We start from the raw sequence: 20,573 nt of genomic DNA, 5'->3' as shown, positions 1-20,573 counted from the left end.
AAATTTCAGAATTTATTTAGAAAAGTTTTAATAGGCTGGGTGCGGTAGCTCATGCCTGTAATCCCAGCACTTTGGGAAGCCAAGGCAGGCGGATCATGAGGTCAGGAGTTCGAGACCAGCCTGACCAATATGGTGCAATCTCATCTCTACTAAAAATACAAAAATTAGCCGGGCATGGTGGCAAGTGCCTGTAATCCCAGCTACTCAGGAGGTTGAGGCAGGAGAATCGTCTGAACCCAGGAGGCGGAGGTTGCAGTGAGCTGAGATCACGCCACTGTACTCCAGCCTGGGCGACAGAGTGAGACTCCGTCTCAAAAAAAAAAAAAGAAAAAGAAAAGAAAAGTTTTGATAATCCTCAGTGACAGTAAAGGTGTTCAGAAACTGGCACTCACATATGCCACTGGTGAGAGTGTAAATTGCTACAACATATTGGAAGCCAATTAAGTAATACCAAAAAAAAAAAAAAAGGCCTATAAGCAATCTAAATATACACTGTTATGGCTCTGGTTAAATCAGTAATCCAGGGCCAGGCACAGTGGCTCATGCCTGTAATCCCAGCACTTTGGGAAGCTGGGGCAGGCAGATCACTTGAGCTTGCAAATTTGGGACTGGCCTGGGCAACATGGTGAGACCTCATCTCTACCAAAAATACAAAAATCATCTGGACTTGGTGGTGCACACCTGTGGTCCCAATTACTTGGGAGGCTAAGGTGGGAGGATTGCTTGAGCCCAGGAGGTGGAGGCTGCAGTGAGCCCAGATCATGCTACTGCACCCCAGCCTGGGTGACAAAGCAAGACTCTTATCTCAAAAAAAAAAAAAAAAAGTAATGCAAACTTTGGAATAATATGCAATTCTTTTTTAAAAGGTAGCAGATTGATTGTATGGATATGTGAAAATGCCCAACATACACTTAATTGTATCTTTATTTTATTTTATTTTATTTATTTTTGAGATGGAGTCTCGCTCTGTATCCCAGGCTGGAGTGCAGTGGTGCAGTCTCAGCTCACTGCAACCTCTGCCTTCTGAGTTCAAGTGATTCTGCTGTCTTAGCTTCCCGAGTAGCTGGGATTATAGATGCAAGCCACCATGCCTGGCTAATGTTTGTATTTTCAGTAGAGACGGGGTTTTGCCATGCTGGCCAGGCTAGTCTCAAACTCCTGATCTCAAGTGATCCGCCCGCCTCGGCCTCCCAAAGTGCTGGGATTACAGGAGTGAGCCACCGTGCCTGACCTATTTTTTTTTTATTTTTTGAGACGGATTCTCACTCTGTTGTCCAGGCTGGAGTGCAGTGGCACAATCTCAGCTTACTGCAACCTACTCCCGGCTAATTTTTGTATTTTTAGTAGAGATGGGGTTTCAACATGTTGGCCAGGCTGGTCTCGAACTCCTGACCTCAAGTGATCCACCTGCCTTGGCCTCCCAAAGTGCTAGGATTACAGGCAAGAGCCACCACGCCTGGTCTTAATTTTTTAAAGTTGCAGAATAGAATGCATATTATACTCTTATTTATGATTTTTAAAAAAAGATTATACATATATATTTATTTGTATGTTTGTTGAAACATATGCTTTTCTAAACATAGGAATTTTCTAGAAGAATATATCTGAAATTATTAATGGTGGTTAAGAACAGGGACCAAGAAATCACCTTATTATTGAATTTCCTTACATAAGCAGAAATGTCATCACTTAATATACCAATTAGGCTGGGCGAGGTGGCTCATGCCTGTAATCCCAGCACTTTGAGAAGCCAAGGCAGGCAGATCACTTGAGCCCAGGAGCTCGAGACCATCCTGGGTGACACAGTAAGACCTCATCTCTACTAAAAATAAAAAAAAAAAAATTAGCTGGGCATGGTGGCATGTGCCTGTGGTCCCAGCTAATTGGGAGGCTGAGGAGGGAGGATGGCTTGAGCCCAAATGGTCAAGCCTGCAGTGAGCCGTGATCGTGCCACTGCACTCCAGCTTGGGTGATAGAGTGAGACCCTATCTCAGAAAAATAAAATAAAATACTAACAAAAAAAAAAATTTATGTACTTGAGAGTCTACATTATCCATTAGTTCAGTCTGGAAACATAATCAGGCTTCCTAATATTGAAAATCAAGAATCCCAGAGCTGGATGTATTTAATAAAACTTTGAGGCCAGGTGCGGTGGTACACGCCTGTCATCCCAGCACTTTGGAAGGCCGAGGCCCATGGATCACCTGAGGTCAGGAGTTCGCAACCAGCCTGACTAACATGGTGAAACCCCATCTCTACTAAATACAAAAAAATTAGCCAGGCATGGTGGTGCATGCCTGTAATCCGAACTACTTGGGAAGCTGAGACAGGAGAATCGTTTGCACCTGGGAGGCAGAGGTTGCAGTGAGCTGAGATCGCGCCATTGCACTCCAGCTTGGGCAACAGGAGCAAAACTCCGCCTCAAAAAAAAAAAAACTCTGCCTTATGATGGCAACTTTTGAATCTGGATTAGTCTTTCAGGCTACTGAACCCCCAACAAGAAGCATTAGTGCATTAAGCCTTTCTACTAGCTTCTGTATTTGAGTAAATCAGTGTAATCCTCATGTCTGGAAATGAGAATGTGTCTGTGGTGCTGTATAAACCACCATATACATACCCAACACTGTACTTTAGTTTAGATGTTTTCGAGGCCTGGGGTAATCAAGTCAGAAGATCTTTCTGGGTCTCTGTTTCTTAGAGGAAAGAGGACAGTTAGGTCCCTAGGTGACTCTAGCGTCTTCTTTTCTTTTTTTTTCTTTTTTTGAGATGGAGTCTTGCTCTGTTGCCCAGGCTAGATTGCAGTGACGAAATCTTGGCTCACTGCAATCTCCACTTCCCTGGTTCGAGCAATTCTCCTGCCTCAGCCTCCCAAGTAGCTGGGATTACAGGTGACTGCCACCACGCCCGGCTAATGTTTGTATTTTTAGTAGAGACGGGGTTTCACCATCTTGGCCAGGCTGGTCTCAAACTCCTGACCTCGTGATCCACCTCCCAAAGTGCTGGCATTACAGGTGTGAGCCACCGTGCCCAGCCGGCTCTAGCATTTTCTAATTACCCCATTTGCTTTCAGCTAACCACTGAGAGACTGAATCAGAAGGACTGGGGACTACTGGGGAAGTTTTTCCACTTTGTTGAATCCTTTTAAATATATGTTTTTATTTCTAAAGCATCAATTTCTTCTGTCCTAGAATTATGTTTTCATCATTGGTTATTTATATAATGATAACAGTTATTTGCATTATGTAAGTGTGTTCACTGGGCCCTGGGAACCCTACTGATTTAAGTGTCACCATCAGGCGAAGAGGCTCAAGCTCTGTCCTCCAGCTGCCAGTGAACATAAGCTCAGAGCCAGGCTCATGTTTGCAGAGAGTAAGGACTGGCATCCAGAAAGCCAAGGAGCACAAACTGATAACTCAGAGAAGTTTGGGTGAGGGAGGAAAGCTCAGCAGACAGCTAGCTCTGCCCCTACCTTGGATCCTGGAGGCTACTGGGCAAAGTCACCCAATAGGATGTAACAAAACCACACACCTGTCCATGGAGACACTGAGCTGTGGTCATGAACCAAGCCCCTCTGCTCCAGGCTCAAAGTTGGCACCAGGCCACTGTCCACCCATCAGACTGGCTTTTTTTTTTTTTTTTTTTTTGAGATGGAGTCTCGCTCTATCACCCAGGCTGGAGTGTAGTGGCAGGATCTCGGCTCACTGCAACCTCCGCCTCCTGGGTTCAAGCCATTCTCCTGCCTCAGCCTCCTGAGTAGCTGGGACCACAGGCACCTGCCACCATGCCCAGCTAATTTTTGTATTTTTAGTAGAGATGGGGTTTCACCATGTTGGTCAGGCTGGTCTCGAACCCCTGACTTCGTGATCCACCCGCCTTGGCCTCCCAAAGTGCTGGGATTACAGGCGTGAGCCACCGTGCCCGGCCTCAGACTGGCTTTTTTAAATCTATCTTTTGAGGATACCAGAGAATCCTAACCTGGATCTTATTTTTGAACAGAGTTGTTATTTTGGGTAACAAGAAAAGTAACTGGGACCCTCATCTGGAAGTCTCACAGTGCTGCCTCTATTATTTAAGTCAAGAGATCCTTTTTTAAGCATATGTGAGGGGCTGAGTCTTATGCACACACTCAAAAGTCATAAGGAGGGAGTGTCCCCAAAGGGTTTCTCTCTCTCTGGCATCCCCACTGGCTTTAGACACAACATCCCCCAAATCTGTTGGATTTTGACTATGAAATTTAGAATTTTTTTTCTTTCCCAAAGAACAACTTTCTCACCACTCTTGTTATACATACTATTCCAAAAATAAATGTAACAAGAAACAGACAAATACAGGACAGTTCAGGAAACCAGTGAGTTTGAAAAATATATATATATATATTTTTTTTTTCTTTCTTTTTTTTTTTTTCTTTTATTATTATTATTATTATTATATATATATTTTTTCCCTCTAAAGAATGTGTGTGGCCAGGAGCGGTGGCTCATGCCTGTAATCCCAGCACCTTGGGAGGCCGAGGGGGGAGGATCACCTGAGGTCGGGAGTTCAAGACCAGCCTGAACAACATGGAGAAACCTGGTCTCTACTGGCTATCTCCTGTTGCTGTCATAGCCCTGTCTTCTCATCTTCACTTCTTCCTCCTATACGCTTCCTTTTCCTCTTTTCCTTCCTCTTCCTGTTGTTATAAATTCTCCTGCATCTCTCCTTCTCTTAAGCATCTATTCTTTTGCCATTTCCTGCAGCAGCCGCTATCGACATAACAAGGCATGAGCCTCACCCTTACCCAAAGCCACTGCCACACCCTGGGCCTGCTGCCGTTTCAACTAGCCCAGCTCAGGCTGCCAGTCAAACCACCTCCTCAGCTGGAGAAGCACTGTCATGGTGGCACATGGCTCAGCAGTACCAGAAATGGCTTACACCAGAGTGTGGGAGACTTACTCTTAAGCTCCTGAGTAATTGCCAGTCTGGGGACACTACGGGGATTGAAGCACCATTATACCTTTATGGCAGTTTGCGTTTGTTTTTCAGTAGTTAACTCCATCCTCAAGCCTCAGAACAAAATCACTGGCATTAGGGAAAGGAAGAGAAATATGCTAGGATTGTCAAGGTACAGAGAAGATGCTATATAAATGTTTATTAAGTTAATGAATGGGTCCAGGCGCGGTGGCTCATGCCTATAATCCTAACACTTTGGGAGGCGGAGGTGGGAGGCTCACTTGAGCTCAGGAGTTCTAGACAAGCCTGGGCAACATAGCAAGACCTTGTCTCTACTAAAAAGTTTGAAAATTAGCTGGGCGTGGTGGCACGTACCTGTAGTCCCAGCTAGTCAGGAGGCTGAGGGGGAGGATCACTTGAGCCCCAGAGGTCAAGGCTGCAGTTAGCCATGATCGCACCACCGCACTCCAGACTGGATGACAGAGTGAGACACTGTCTGCCAAAAAAAAAAAAAAAGTGCCCTTCATGAAGCAGTAAAAAGTATGTTTTAATAAATCTTTATTTTTATTTTACTTATTTGTTTGTTTATTTTTGAGACAGAGTCTTGCTTTGTTGCCCAGGCTGGAGTGCAGTGGTGCCATCTCAGCTCACGGTAACCTCCACCTCCCAGGTTCACACAATTCTCCTGCCTCAGTCTCCCAAGTAGCTGGGATTACAGGCGCCCACCACCACACTTGGCTAATTTTTGTATTTTCTGTAGAGACGTGGTTTCACTATGTTGGCCAGGCTGGTCTTGAACTCCTGACCTCAGGTGATCTGCCCGCCTCGGCCTCCCAAAGTGCTGGGATTACAGGTATAAGCCACTGCACCAGGGCTGTTTTAATAAATCTTGATCCCTGTGTACACATCTTTTAAGTACTCTGTGTGGTGAAATGGGAAATGCAGTACAAAGCAGTTGAGCTGCTGAATTGTGAGCTGAACTAGCTGCTTTTTTTCAAGGAACACCACTTAAATTTATCTATCTATCTATCTATCTATCTATCTATCTATCTATCTATTTTTAGAGACAACGTCTTGTTCTATTGATCAGGCTGGAGTGCAATAGTGCAATCATAGCTCACTGTAGCCTCAACCTCCCAGGATCAAGTGATCCTCCACCTCAGCTTCCCGAGTAGCTGGGGCTACAGACACACACTACCATACCCAGCTCTTTTTTTTGAGATAGAGTCTTGCTCTGTCGCCCAGGCTGGAGTGCAATGGCACGATCTCGCCTCACTGCAACCTCCAGCTCCCAGGTTCAAGTGATTCTCCTGCCTCAGCCTCCCGACTAGCTGGGATTACAGGTGTGTGCCACCACACCCGGTTAATTTTTGTATTTTTAGTAGAGACGGGGGTTTCACCAGGTTGGCCAGGCTGGTCTCGAACTCCTGACCTCAGGTGATCCACCCACCTTGGCCTCCCAAAGTGCTGGGATTACAGGCATGAGTCACCACGCCCAGCCCATACCCAGCTCATTTTTTAATTTTTTGTAGAGATGGGGTCTCACCATGTTGCCCAGGCTGGTCTCTAACTCCTGGGCTCAAGTGATCCTCCCACCTCAGCCTCCAAAAGTGTTAGGATTACAGGCGCGAGCCACTGCGCCCAGGAAGACTTATTTATTCTTCCTATAGGAGTCTTTTCTCCTCGTTACCTTTCCCCTATTAAGTTAGGTGTATAAGCCCCAAATTCTAACTACTCTTTTGAGTTACTCACCACTGAGCACTCTCATGTGTATGCATGTAAATAAACTCTGTTTTGTTTTCTTTTAAAGGCTAGTCAAGTGAAGCAGTGGGAGTGGAGAAGGAACAAAAATATCTGTAACTGGTTGTTATCCATTAGTTGTAAACACCACTGCATTCGAACCAGCCAATAAAATCTTTCCTTTTTCTTGCTAATTTGTCTTTTGTCAGTTTAATTCACAGGCCTCAGATACTGAATTTAAGAGGGTAAAGGAAAAGTTTCTCCATTACTACAATAACAGGACAAGGAAAGGGTTCAATAAACAACCTTTCATGTTTCCTACTGAGAAATAAAAATAAAAATTTATCCTGGCCAGGCGTGGTGGTTATGCCAGTAATCCCAGCACTATGGGAGGCTGAAGTGGGTAGATCACCTGACGCCAGGAGTTTGAGACAAGCATGGCCAACACGGTGAAACCCCCTCTCTACTAAACATACAAAAATTAGCTAGGCGTGGTGGTGGGCACCTGTAATCCCAGCTACTCAGAAGTCTGAGGCAGGAGAATCGCTTGAACCTGGGAGGCAGAGGTTGCTGTGGGCCGGGATCGCGCTGTTAGATATGAGTTCTAAATTTCTTTTCAAAGAATCAATATGTCAGTATGTTCAATTCTTTGCCTTCTACTTTTAAACCTATCTTCCTCATAAAAGCAACCTTTTTCCATTACCGGCTCCACCCTGACTCATTTCAATCACCTGCTCCACCCTGACTCATTCCAATTATCTGCTCCACCCTAACTCATTCCGATTACCTGCTAGCTGCTCCGCCCTGACTCATTCTCCACGCTGAATAACCCTTTTTTCCTGCGAAACCACTCACCCTGTCACTCTCTTTAAATTAGCCAATTGGAATTAGTTTAGCCTGTGCGGTCTAACCCTAGCCAACAGGGGAACGACACAGCAGCAAGGGGCCACATGTGTCAGGGATAAGAACCCCTTCCCCTCCCTTGTCTTGGTGTGCGCTCATCATTGTTCCATCTCTAAGGGCGCCCCCTTCTATAGAAGTACCTTGCCTTGCTGAGAATTAAAAAGAAAATTTTATATTCGAGTGCTGTTTCTTTTGCGGCACTGAAACTTTGTTTATAACAGCGCTATTGCACTCCAGCCTAGGCAACAAGAGCGAAACTCCATCTCAAAAAGAAGGGAAAAAAAAAAAAAGTCCAGGCACAGTGGCTTACGTGTGTAATCCCAGCACTTTGGGAGGCCGAGGCAGGCAGATCACCTTAAGTCAGGAGTTCGACACTAAGCTGGCCAACATGGTGAAACCCGTTATCTACTAAAAATACAAAAAATTAGTCGGGTGTGGTGGCATGTGCTTGTGATCCCAGCTACTCAGGAGGCCGAGGCAGGAGAATTGCTTGAACCCAGGAGATAGAGGTTGCAGTGAGCCAAGATCACGCCACTGCCCTGCAGCCTGGGTGACAAAGTAAGACTCCGTATATATATATTAAAAAAATTATCCTAAGTGGATTAATGCAGGAACAGAAAACCAAATACTGCATGTTCTCACTTGTAAGTGGGAGCTAAACATTGGGTACTCAGGGATATAAAAATGGCAACAATAGAAAGTGGAGACTACCAGAGGGGGAAGGTAGAAGGAGGGCAAGGGTTGAAAAACTATTGGATGCTATGCTCAGACATGGGTAGTTCATTTGTACCCCAAACCTCAGCATCACGCTATATGCCCAGGTAACAAGCCTGCACATGCACCCCCTGAATCTAAAACAAAGTTGAGGGCCGGGCACAGTGGCTCATGCTTGTATCCCAACACTTTGGGAGGCCAGGCAGGTGGATCACCTCAGCTTAGGAGTTCAAGATCAGCCTGGCCAACACGGTGAAACCCCATCTCTGCTAATAATACAAAATAAAATTAGCCGGGTATGGTGGTGCATGCCTGTGATCCCAGCTACTGGGGAGGCTGAGGCAGGAGAATCACTTGAACCTGGGAGGCAGAGTTTGCAGTGAGCCAAGATTGTGACACTGCACTCCAGCCTGGGCAACAAAGCGAGACTGTCTCAAAAATAAATTAATAAATTAAAATAAAGTTGAAAAACAAAATAAAATTCTAAGCCCCCAACTGACTGAACGGACTTCCTCTTGGCCAAGGGGACCTCAGAGAAACCCTGGAAGTGGGTTCCGGCCAAAACAGATGGGAGGTAGTGTCAGAGGCCTGTGAACCAGAGCAACTCCATTTTAAATAGGGGCTGGGTAAAATGAGGCTGAAACCTACTGGGCTGCATTCCCAGATGGCTAAGGCATTCTAAGTCACAGGATGAGATACGAGGTCAGCACAAACTACAGATCATAAAGACCTTGCTGATAAAACAGGTTGCAGTAAAGGAGCCCGCCCAAACCCACCAAAACCAAAATGACCACGAGAGTGACCTCTGGTCGTCCTCACTGCTACAGTCCCACCAGCTCCATGACAGTTTACAAATGCCATAGCAACGCCAGGAAGTTACCCTATATGGTCTAAAAAGGGGAGGCATGAATAATCCACCCCTTGTTTAGCATATCATCAATAAATAGCCATAAAAAAGGGCAACCAGCAGCCCTTGGGGCTTCTCTGCCCATATATGGAGTAGGCATTCTTTTATTCCTTTACTTTCTTATTAAACTTGCTTTCACTTTGCACAGCAGACTTGCTCTGAATTCTTTCTTGTACGAGATCCAAGAACCCTCTCTTGGGATCTGGATCCGGATCCCTGTCCTATAGCAGTAGGACCTGCCTGGTTATAACTGCGCCCCCACCCCCCCAACTTGCTAATTACCATTAGGCTTTCTCTCCTAAGGGCTAAACAGAAATTAGCCCTTTCAAAAGACTCCACTCCTGATCTCAATCAACCACACGATTGCTGTCCCTCGTTTTTGGGGTTTGACACAACACACATTAGATCAGCATTCTTTCCTGAAAAGAGACCAGACCATGCAGTGGTTCTGGTCACTCTACAGAGGATGCACAGAGAGGGTTTTTCCTGTCCTCTGCCTCACCTTTTGAGGTCAGAGGGATGAAAACTCCACCCTCAAGTTATGCTAATGCTGCCCTTTTTTGTACATGAGGCCCAGTTGCATATGCACATGTTTCTCCTTTCATAAATATTCATGACTCTTCTTGTAGCTTATCAAATATGTATATTTGGCCACCCTGCTCAGTATAAATTTCTGTTCCCTCTGCCCCTCCCTTGAAGTGCCTGTTTCTGGTCTCTGGCCAGAGGCTACACTTCCCAACCTGTCAAAATGGCCACTCTGCAGGCTGAAACCCTTTATAAGAGATAAAGCTCTCCTTTCCAAATATATGAACCTCATCATTCTTCAGTTGATAAGTAGAAAGCTAAATCAAGCCTGGAGACAGAAAGACCAGTTTGAAGTTTGAAGTTTGCAATTGTTCAAGTTGACTTGAAAGGATCTGAACTAGGAAATGAGAGAACAAATGAATGGGAGAGACACTGGGGAGGTGGAATGGATTGAATTAAAGATGGAAAGTGGAAAAGAAGAGGGAGCTGAGTTTCAGGTTTAGAGTCTTGGTTTGAGAAAGGTCTGGAGAAAGAACTAGTTGGATATATGATAATAAGTTTGAGGAACCAGCAGAACACAAACTTCTACTGCCCAACCATTTATGCGAGGAGGCCCTGAACAGGTCCTAGATATAATCAAAATGAGTCCTGTGCTGCCTTGACTATGTGCTAGAAATGCAAATCTGTATCTTAGTTCTTTAATTTGTAGGATAAGAAAGGCAACACTCACCTAGCTCCTATAAATTTGAATGCCACGTAGAGATGGAGGGACTCTTGAGATCTTGACAAGAAGCTCCAGAGATTTCTAGTGGGTCGTGAATCCTTTTTGGATTTTACCTGTGTGGGGGACGAAGGTTTTGGCCCCTAAAGATTCACTGAAAAATCACTGACACAAGGCAGACTGACTAATAGGAGAAAAGGTATGCAAATGTAATCAATATGTATACATGGAAGCTTTCAGAATGAAATGCTAACCCCTTGATGAGGAGCTTATATACCATCTTAAGGTTACAGAAAGAAAGGGGGATTGGGCCGGGTGCAGTGGCTCACACCTGTGATCCCAACACTTTGGGAGGCCAAGGCGGGTGGATCACTTGAAGTCAGGAGTTCGAGACCAGCCTGGTCAACATGGTGAAACACCGTCTCTACTAAAAATAAAAAATTATCCGGGTGTGGTGGCATGAGCCTGTAGTCCCAGCTACTCAGGAGGCTGAGGCAGGAGAATCACTTGAACTTGGGAGATGGAGGTTTCAGTGAGCTGAGATCACGCCACTGCACTCCAGCCTGGGCGACAGAGTAAGACTCCATCTCAAAAAAAAAAAAAAAAAGAATCGGGGCTTGGATCCTGGCCAAACAGGTTATGAGATGGGGAGTGGATTCTATTGAGGGGATTACTAGGGAGAATCAATGGATCTGGGAATAGAGATTTACTTGCAGATAGTTCTCCTTGACAGCGAAGGGGTCTGTTCAGGTATGGTTACAATCTTGGTCTTACAGGGAGAGGAAGTGAAAACAATTGTTCTCTTTGGTGCATCTGGATCTTAGGCAGATAAAGAAACTTCAACTTCCTTGGGAGAGATGGTGGGGAGGGGCGAGGAGGGCAGAGATACCTTGAGGCTTCTTCAGTTCAACATGTCAAAATGCCATGTTTTGGGGTCCTTGGTTTCTGAGCCCCAACACCTGTATAGATTGATGTGTTAGTGTTACAGTAGGTAGCTAGTCAGACATGAGCAGGGCAGGAGAGAGGCCCCCCAACCCCCACCAGGTGACCATCAGGTTATGGTCAGGCGGTTGTTAAACTGTCTCTCTAAAACAATGATTGGTTGCAGCCAGCACCAAGGAAAGGCAGTCTCCCAATAGAAAAAACTTAAAACTGGTGATCAGCAGCTTCCTGATAAGATCTCAAGAGCTGGGAGAGTGGGCTCAAGCATGCACACTAAGAGGCAAAATGGCAGAGTTTAAACACTCTAATGGTAAGGGAAAAATGCCTCAAATGAGCATGCGCACAACTTCAGTAAACACACTGTGCATGCAGCCCCTCCCAAGTGCCAGCAGGCCACTGCACATGTGGACAGCCCACCCCACGGGAAGAATCAGGGAGAAGAGACCGGAAGCAACCAGAGGCATGCCAATGTATAAGACCCCAAGTCAAAAGTCAAACAGGGTACTTAATCTCTCAAGTCACTCATTTGGCCCTCTTTCAATTATACTTTACTTCCTTTCCTTTCTGCTTAACGCTTTTTCATAAACTTTCACTTCTGATCTAAAACTTGTCTCAGTCTTTTCCTCTGCCTTATGCCCCTTGGTCGAATTCTTCCTTCCAAGTAGGCAAGGACTGAGGTTGCTGCAGTCCCCCTAGGGATCCTCTGCCACTAACATTAGTATTAATTGAATCTGGAATTGATGATTTCCTACCATTTTGATGTATTAAAAAGGGCAATTTCTCAAAGTTTGCTTGAACTGTGCTGTGTGATGCAGAATACTTTAAAAGAGGATTTTCTGAAAATGATTACATTATTTTCCAAATCAGTTGAGGCAGTCATTAGTCCCAGAAGGTTATTAACTATTTATTTTTATTTATTTATTTATTTTTTTGAGGTGGAGTCTCGCTCTGTCACTCAGGCTGGAGTGCAGTGGCACGATCTCGGCTCACTGCAACCTCCGGCTCCGGGGTTCAAGCGATTCTCCTGCTTCAGCCTCTTGAGTAGCTGGGATTATAGGTGTGCACCACCACGCCTGGCTAATTTTTTTGTATTTTTAGTACAGACCGGGTTTCATCATGTTGGTTAGGCTGGTCTCAAACTCGTGACCTCGTGATCCTCCTGCATCAGCCTCCCAAAGTCCTGGGATTACAGGCATGAGCCAATGCACCTGGCCAGTTATTATCTAATTTTAACCACGAAGCTCAAAGAGGTAGAGACAGTTTAAGACTTCATTTGCATTTTAATAAGTATAATGATTATAAAAAATGATTTAATATTTTTTGTCTACACTTTTAATGATAACTCATTCATGTTGCATTTTACAATTTACAGATAGTTTCTATCTATACTTTCTCATCTTACATTTGCAACTACTCTGTGAGATAAATTACGCCAATCTAATTACTCTTGCTTTATAGATAGGGAAATAGGCTCAGATAAGGTAATTGATTTGCCAAAGATCACACAGATTTTAAGTAGCAGGGTCAGTACTTGAAGCCAGGGCTAGAAATCTACATAGAAATCTACATAGACAAATTAGAAATGATGATAAACATACATGTAAGAATTTTTTATGAGACACTATTTAATACTGATCTGGGGCAGGTGAGGTGGCTCACGCCTGTAATCCCTGTACTTTGGGAGGTCGAAGTGGGCAGATCACGAGGTCAGGAGATAGAGACCAGCCTGGCTAACACGGTGAAACCCCGTCTCTACTAAAAATACAAAATTAGCCAGGCGTGGTGGCACATGCCTGTAATCCCAGCTATGTGGGAGGCTGAGGCAGGAGAATCATTTGAACCTGGGAGGCGGAGGTTGCAGTGAGCCGAGATCGTGCCATTGGACTCCAGCCTGGGCAACAGAGCAATACTCCGTCTAAAAAAATAAAAAAGAAAAATTGGAAGTGGTAGGAGAAAACAGGGTTGCCAATTTTTAATTTTGACAAATAAGAACTTTAAAAATTATACATACGCTTATTATCACCATTATTTCATAAGAGATATAGTAATTCCAAAACAAAAAAATGACAGTTGTGAAGCTTACTCAGACGTTTTCCCTAGAGACCAGAGAAACTTGGTTATAGACTGGCATCTATGTATCCAATGAATATATATTATAATATATTTAATCACAGTGAAAATCAAGGCACCAAAATCCCTCCTATATTTCTTCTATTTCTTTATTACTGAATCTGTCAAAAGACAAAATTTCAAAAAATTTAAAATTATCTAACTGGCTTTTATTCATGAATTAGACGGCATTTCATCTAAAAATAGAGGAGTGCTATGCTGGGCATGTTAGGATAGTCGGTTTTTATAAAGTAGCTTGAACAGTAACAAGGAAACAGTGTAATATAAAAAGTGGATTGGTTAACATGAGGTTTACTTCAGGTTACTTTCTTTGTAGGGGTTAAAGCAGAGGGGACTTCCTAACCATGCAGGCTGAAACTGGCCTGTTTGGGGATTTGGCTATTTTCTCTCTCCTTCCTGATTTCTAAGGAAGTCAGATCAACAAGATCATTTCAGTTTGGTGATGTGGAACTTTAGTTTGAGTAACTCCATTTTGGTTTTCTCTGTTGGATCTAGTGCAGGAGCTCAGTCCAAGTCAATGTCCTCCTATAAATTTTATTTAATAAGTCTAACGCATCCTGGTCACATTGTCAGAGGTGTTTGAACCAGAGCAACTCCATCTTGAATAGGAGCTGGGTAAAATGAGGCTGCAACCTACAGGGCTGCATTCCCAGATGGTTAAGGCATTCTAAGTCACTGGATGAGACAGGATGTCAGCACAAGATACAGGTCATAAAGACCTTGCTGATAAAACAGATTGCAGTAAAGAAGCCAGCTAAAACCATAATCAAGGTGGCCACAAGAGTGATCTCTGGTCATCCTCACTGATACATTCCTACCAGCTCCATGACAGTTTACAAATGCCATGGCAACATCAGGAAGTTACCCTGTATGGAGGTCTAAAAAGGGAAGGCATGAATAATCTGCCCCTTGTCTATCATATCATCAAGAAATAACCATAAAAATGGGCAACCAGCAGCCCTTGCGGCTGCTCTGCCTATGGAGTAGCCATTTTCTTTCTTTCTTTTTTTCTTTTCTTTTCTTTTCTTTCCTTCCTTCCTTCCTTTCTTTTTCTTTCCTCTCTCTCTCTTTCTTTCTGATGAAGTCTCACTCTTGTCTCCCAGGCTGTAGTGCAATGGAGCGATCTCGGCTCACTGCAACCTCAGCCTCCTCGGTTCAAGCAATTCTCCTGCTTCAGCCTTCCAAGTAGCTGGGACTACAGGCACGCACCATCACGCCCAGCTAATTTTTGTATTTTTAGTACAGACAGGGTTTCACCATGCTGGCCAGGCTGGTCTCGAACTCCTGACCTCAGGTGATCTGCCCGCCTCAGCCTCCCAAAGTGCTGAGATTACAGGTGTGAGCTGCCTCGCCTGGCCTAACTTAAAATGTTTGCTTATGATTTAAAATGTTATATGTGTTGGCCGGGCACGGTGGCTCATGCCTGTAATCCCAGCACTTTGGGAGACCGAGGTGGGTGGATCATGAGGTCAGGAGTTTGAGACCAGCCTGGCCAACATGGTGAAACCCTGTCTCTACTAAAGATACAAAAACTTAGCAGAGCGTGGTGGCGGGTGCCTGCAATTCCAGCTACTCAGGAGGCTGAGGCAGGAGAACAGCTTGAACCCGGGAGGCGGAGGTTGCAGTGAGCTGAGATGGGGCCATTGCACTCCAGCCTGGGCAACAGGGCGAGACTCTGTCTCAGAAAAAAGAAAAAAAAAAGTTATATGTGTTTATTGTAGGAAATTTAGAAAAACATAAAATAAAAATAACCTATAATTTTACCACATCAAGAAAACATTAACATTTTAGTGTATATTCTTCCAAATTTTTTTCTATGGATATCTAAATACTTTTCAAAATTGAGATTTACTTACTATTTTAATGTGCTTTTCCTACTTTTATTTATATTTATTATTGTTATTTGAGACAGGGTCTCCCTCTGTCGCCAGGCTGGAGTGCAGTGGCATGCTGCAATCTCTGCCTCTCTGGGTTTAAGAAAGCCTTCCACCTCAGCCTTCCAGGTAGCTGGAATTACAGGCATGAGCCACTATGCCCAGCTACTTTTTGTATTTTTTGTAGAGATGGGGTTTCGTAATGTTGCCTAGGCTGGTCTCAAACTCCTGGCCTCAAGCAATCCTCCCACCTTGGCCTCCCAAAGTGCTGGGATTGCAGGTGTGAGCCACTGCACCCTGAGGTTTTCCCACTTTTAACATTTTGTAAGCAAAACATGATTTTTGACAGTTATTCAGTATACTAGCCTATGAATATACATACTATATTTAATCATCATCTTAATTTTGGTTATTTCCATTTTTCAGTATTGTATGAAAAGCTGTCATAAGCACTCCTGTATACCTTTGTTCATGTCCCCAATTTTTCATTAGAATAAATGTCAGTGGAGAGATGATTAAATCAAAGCTATGTATATTAGTCGGTATTTTGTTACAAATTGCTCACCAAAGAGTACATTCCCATAAATAATATGCAAAAGTTTCCATTTCATTGTAGTAATCCAATGCTGACATAATTCTCTTTTTTCTTTCTTTCTTTTTCTTTTCTTTTTTTTTGAGACAGGATCTGTCTTGTTCTGTCGCTTAGGCTGGAGTGCAGTGGCACCATTATGGCTCACTAGCAGCTGTGACCCCCAGGCTCAAACAATCCTCCTGTCTCAGGCTCCCAAGGAGTTGGGACCACAGAAGCGTGCCACCAAGCCTGGCTAACTTTTTTTCTTTTTTTTTTTGTAAAGACAGAGTTTCCCCATGTTGCCTCGGCTGGTCCTGGTCTTGAACTCCAGGCCTCTAGGGATCCTTCCGCTTTAGCCTCCCAAAGTTCTGGGATTACAGATGTGAGCCACTGTACCTCACCTAAAAATATATCTTGAATATGCAATTTTGATTTAAAATGTTATTTTCACACAGCCTCCATAAAATGCCAAGATACAGATTGTTTATTATACGGTTCTTCCTCCTTATTCATATTGTTACTATTACTCTTTTTTTTTTTTTTTTTTTGAGACAGAGTTTTGCTCTTGTTACCCAGGCTGGAGTGCAGTGGCCTATAAAGGTGAATGGCCTATAAAGAAGACTTCTAAATTACAAGCAACGTGTTATATTTCAAATTGGAAGTGGGTACTCAGCTGTTCATTTTATTTACCTATTTCTTATTTTTTCTTCTTGTTATTATTTTTATTTTTTTTTTGAGACAGTCTTCGTCTGTCACCCAAGAGTGCAGTACAGTCACTGCTGGAGTGCAGTGGCCTTGATCACAGCTCACTGCAGCCTCAAATTCCCAGGCTCAAGTAATACTCCCACGTCAGTCTCCTGAGTAGCTGGGTCTACAGGTGCATGCCACTATGCTTAGCTAATTTTTAAAATTTTTTGTAGAGATGACGTCTCACTATTTTGCCCAGGCTGGTCTTGAACTCCTGGGCTCCAGCAATCCGGTCTCGGCCTCCCAAAGTGCTGGGATTACAGGCATGAGTCACTGCACCTGGACCATTTTATTATTTTTCTTTCTTTCTTCTTTCTTTCTTTCTTTTTTTTTTTTTTTTTGAGATGGAGACTCACTCCGTTGCCCAGGCTGGAGTGCAGTGGTGCAATCTCAGCTCACTGCAACCTCTGCCTCCCAGGTTCAAGACATTGTCGTGCTTCAGCCTTCCGAGTAGCTGGGACTACAAGCGTGTGCCACAATCCCTGGCTAATTTTTGTATTTATAGTAGAGATGGGGTTTCACCATTTTATTATTTTTCTTTAAGCTTTTCTTATACGCTTTATGCAAGCTTTATACTTAAATCACCTTAAATTAAAAAAATGTTTCTTAAGAAAAGCTGTATTTCAAGTTATGTTTATGTCAGTATTATTTACAATAACATAAAATGGAAATAGCCTATTTGTTGGAATAAAGTGAATGTTAGTTCAACCATATGGTGAATGGAATATTATTCAGTTATTTAAAATATTGTTAGGTAGCACCCTATAGAAAGAAATAAACTTACAAGTTAGCAAAAATGATCACATGACAAAAATAATCATGTGATTACAACCATGGAAAACAGTTCAGATAATAAGAATGTATGCTACTGTGATATAGTTGGGTTTTAGCAAAAGGGATTATGAGTGTTTTTCTACTTGCTTTGTTTTTCTAATTTCCTATAGTCTGTTTATGTTGTTTTTAATAATTACAATTTTTGGGCCAGACACAGTTGCTCATGCCTGTATTCCCAGAACTTTGGGAGGTCAAGGTGGGTAGATCACTTGAGGTCAGGAGTTCGAGACCAGCCTGCCAACATGGTGAAACCCCGTCTCTACTAAAAATACAAAAAATTAGCTGGGCATGGTGGCGCACACCTGTAATCCCAGCTACTCAGAAGGCTGAGACAGGAGAATCACTTGAACCCGGGAGGCGGAGGTGGCAGTGAGCCGAGATAGTGCCACTGCACTCCAGCCTGGGCGACAGAGCGAGGCTCTGCCTTAAAAAAATAATAATTACAACAAGAAAAAAAAGATTTCCCCAGAAACATGTTTTGGTTTCACTATAAATTTAAATGGGCAGAAATGGTACCAGTTTATAAAGTTTTGTATAGGAGGCGAAGTTTTCACAGAGAACGTCCTTTCCTTAGATGTTTCTCAGTAACGTCTCAGCCTCTGCACCTCAGAGAACAAAGGTCTTTTGCTAAGATTCAAACTGTTTGCCAAAAATTGAGTTTCCCCTCCTTTTGGTTCTTGCCATTGGCCAGCGTGCTTTTCTATCACCAGAGACCTCCAATATCTTGCTCACACACATCTCACAGCAAGGAGCTGACTAATCCTAAGGCTGGCGGCTTGTTAGGCAATCTTTCACACAGTGCCTATTGCTACCCCATTGCACAATATATTTGACTGGGAATGATAAACCCGTGGTTTACATTTGACTCCAGTCACCTTGTTAGTGCCAGCAGCTTACATGTGTAAATATCACCCACTGCCTTTAGAAAGACATTGACAGTTGACATTGTGTTCCTGGCTCTGTAGCGTTGTGTAACACTGGGGAGGAGCAGAGGGGTGGGGAGAAAGAGCCTATAAGGAAGCATCAATCAGAAGCAAATGAGGATATGAACTTATAATCACTTCCAGCTTTATTTATGAAAGAAATGAAAAGCTGGACACTTAACGGGTTGTAGCTTCAAATAAACTTATTCTTAATATTAGAATTAAAGAACTAGAACAAACAAATTAATCAACATTCAATATATTTCTATTAATCCATTGGTAATATATAAGTAAATCTTTGACAGAGGCAGCACATTTTTTTCAGTGACTAAAATAGGTCAAATGGAGAAAACCCATTGCTCTATTATTACAAATTCTGTTGTAATTTCATCAATGTGACAATAGAGAATGTATATGATAGAAGAAATCACTATGCAAAGAAGGTTCTGTGCTTTGTTTCTTGAGACTACAAGTCATTTCTTTAAACACACACACACACACACAAAACAAAACAAAACAAAACAAAACAAAAACCCTGTAGCTATGCCCAGGTTAGGGGGAAAGAGGAAGTGGGGAACCCTAAAAGAGAAGAGAATAAAGATTTCAATTATCATTTGTTCTAGGAATGAATACTATCTTACTCAGAGCTTTAAGTCTATGAGAATATTCAGCCCATAGAGTGTAGTACATTTACTGAGGTTAGATTAGTTATTTTTAGGGTCTTCCATGTCCCCTCTGTACACAGTGTGATAGTAACAGTAACATAAAAGCCACCTGCAAATTTTGTTTGCTAATAAGATTCCAGACCATTAATGAAAGGACACAGGTTGATTTTGCTAAACAAAACAAAAACTCCAAGAATATCGAAAGCTTGTTTTGAGTGTGAAAGAAGAATAAAACAGATTTCATTTTTATTTGGTTACAAAGAATGTGTTTTTAAAAAGATGGAAGAGAGTAAGGCAAAGACTAACCACTGCTTGATAAAGTAGGATATCATAAGGAAAATTATGCAATGGTTAGTGAGATTGCAGAACACTCAATATAGCTAACTTTCCTCAAGACTGAGAAGGACAAAGTAAGTTTCTTAGAATGAGTATCTTTGTATAGTAAGTTTGAATCATACCAGTACATATTAACCAGGTCATTTACTACTTTGAGTTACTCTTTTCATTAATATTCAGGAATTACTGTGGTCAAAACCTTATTAAACAACAAAACCTGAGCGTGGAAGGTGTTTCCAACTTGGACAGGAGCAAAAGGCCAAAACTCACCTATAATGAATCACCAACAACTACCTTAGTGTTCTAAGTGTAACTGATATCCCTGCTAATATTCAGTCCTTAAATGTTTATGATGAAGAATTTCACTTTTGGCCCCTAGGTATACAGAAATCTTTTTCAACCTCATTTGACCAGGTGGTTGTGTTTTTTTAATGGGACCAGGGAAAATGGGTAAAATAGACTGTATAGATCATTGAGTTATATACTATTTATTTATTGAGATGGAGTCTCGCTCTGTCACCCAGGCTGGAGTGCAGTGGTGCCATCTCGGCTCACTGCGACCTCTGCCTCCCGGGTTCAAGTGATTCTCCTGCCTTAGCCTCCCAAGTAGCTGGGACTACAGGTGTGCGCTACCACACCCATCTAAGTTTTGTATTTTTAGCAGAGATGGGGATTCACCATGTTGGCCAGGCTGGTCTTGAACTCCTGAACTCAAGTGATCTGCCCACCTTGGCCTCCCAAAGTGCTGGGATTACAGGTGTGAGCCATTGTGCCTGGCTGAGTTACATACTTTAAATGATGGTGGTCCTGTCTCTTAAAAATGTATATCCAGGGCTGGGTGTGGCAGCTTACACCTGTAATCCCAGCACTTTGGGAGGCCGAGGTGGGCAGACTAAATAAATGGGAACACATTCTATGTTTATCAATTAGAAAATTTGATATTATTAAAACCTTAATACTTTTGAAATTGATCTATAAACTGAATGCAATCCCTAAAAAAATCACAGCTGTCTTGTTTTATAACTAACATGCTAATCTTAAAATTTATTTTATTTTTATTTAATTTAATTAATTAATTTATTTTTTTGAGACCGTGTCTCGCTCTGTTGCCC

This window comes from Pongo pygmaeus, chromosome 15, assembly GCF_028885625.2.
Source record: "Pongo pygmaeus isolate AG05252 chromosome 15, NHGRI_mPonPyg2-v2.0_pri, whole genome shotgun sequence".
Classification (NCBI taxonomy): Eukaryota; Metazoa; Chordata; class Mammalia; order Primates; family Hominidae; genus Pongo; species Pongo pygmaeus.
Note: the sequence above shows the minus strand (reverse complement) of the source record.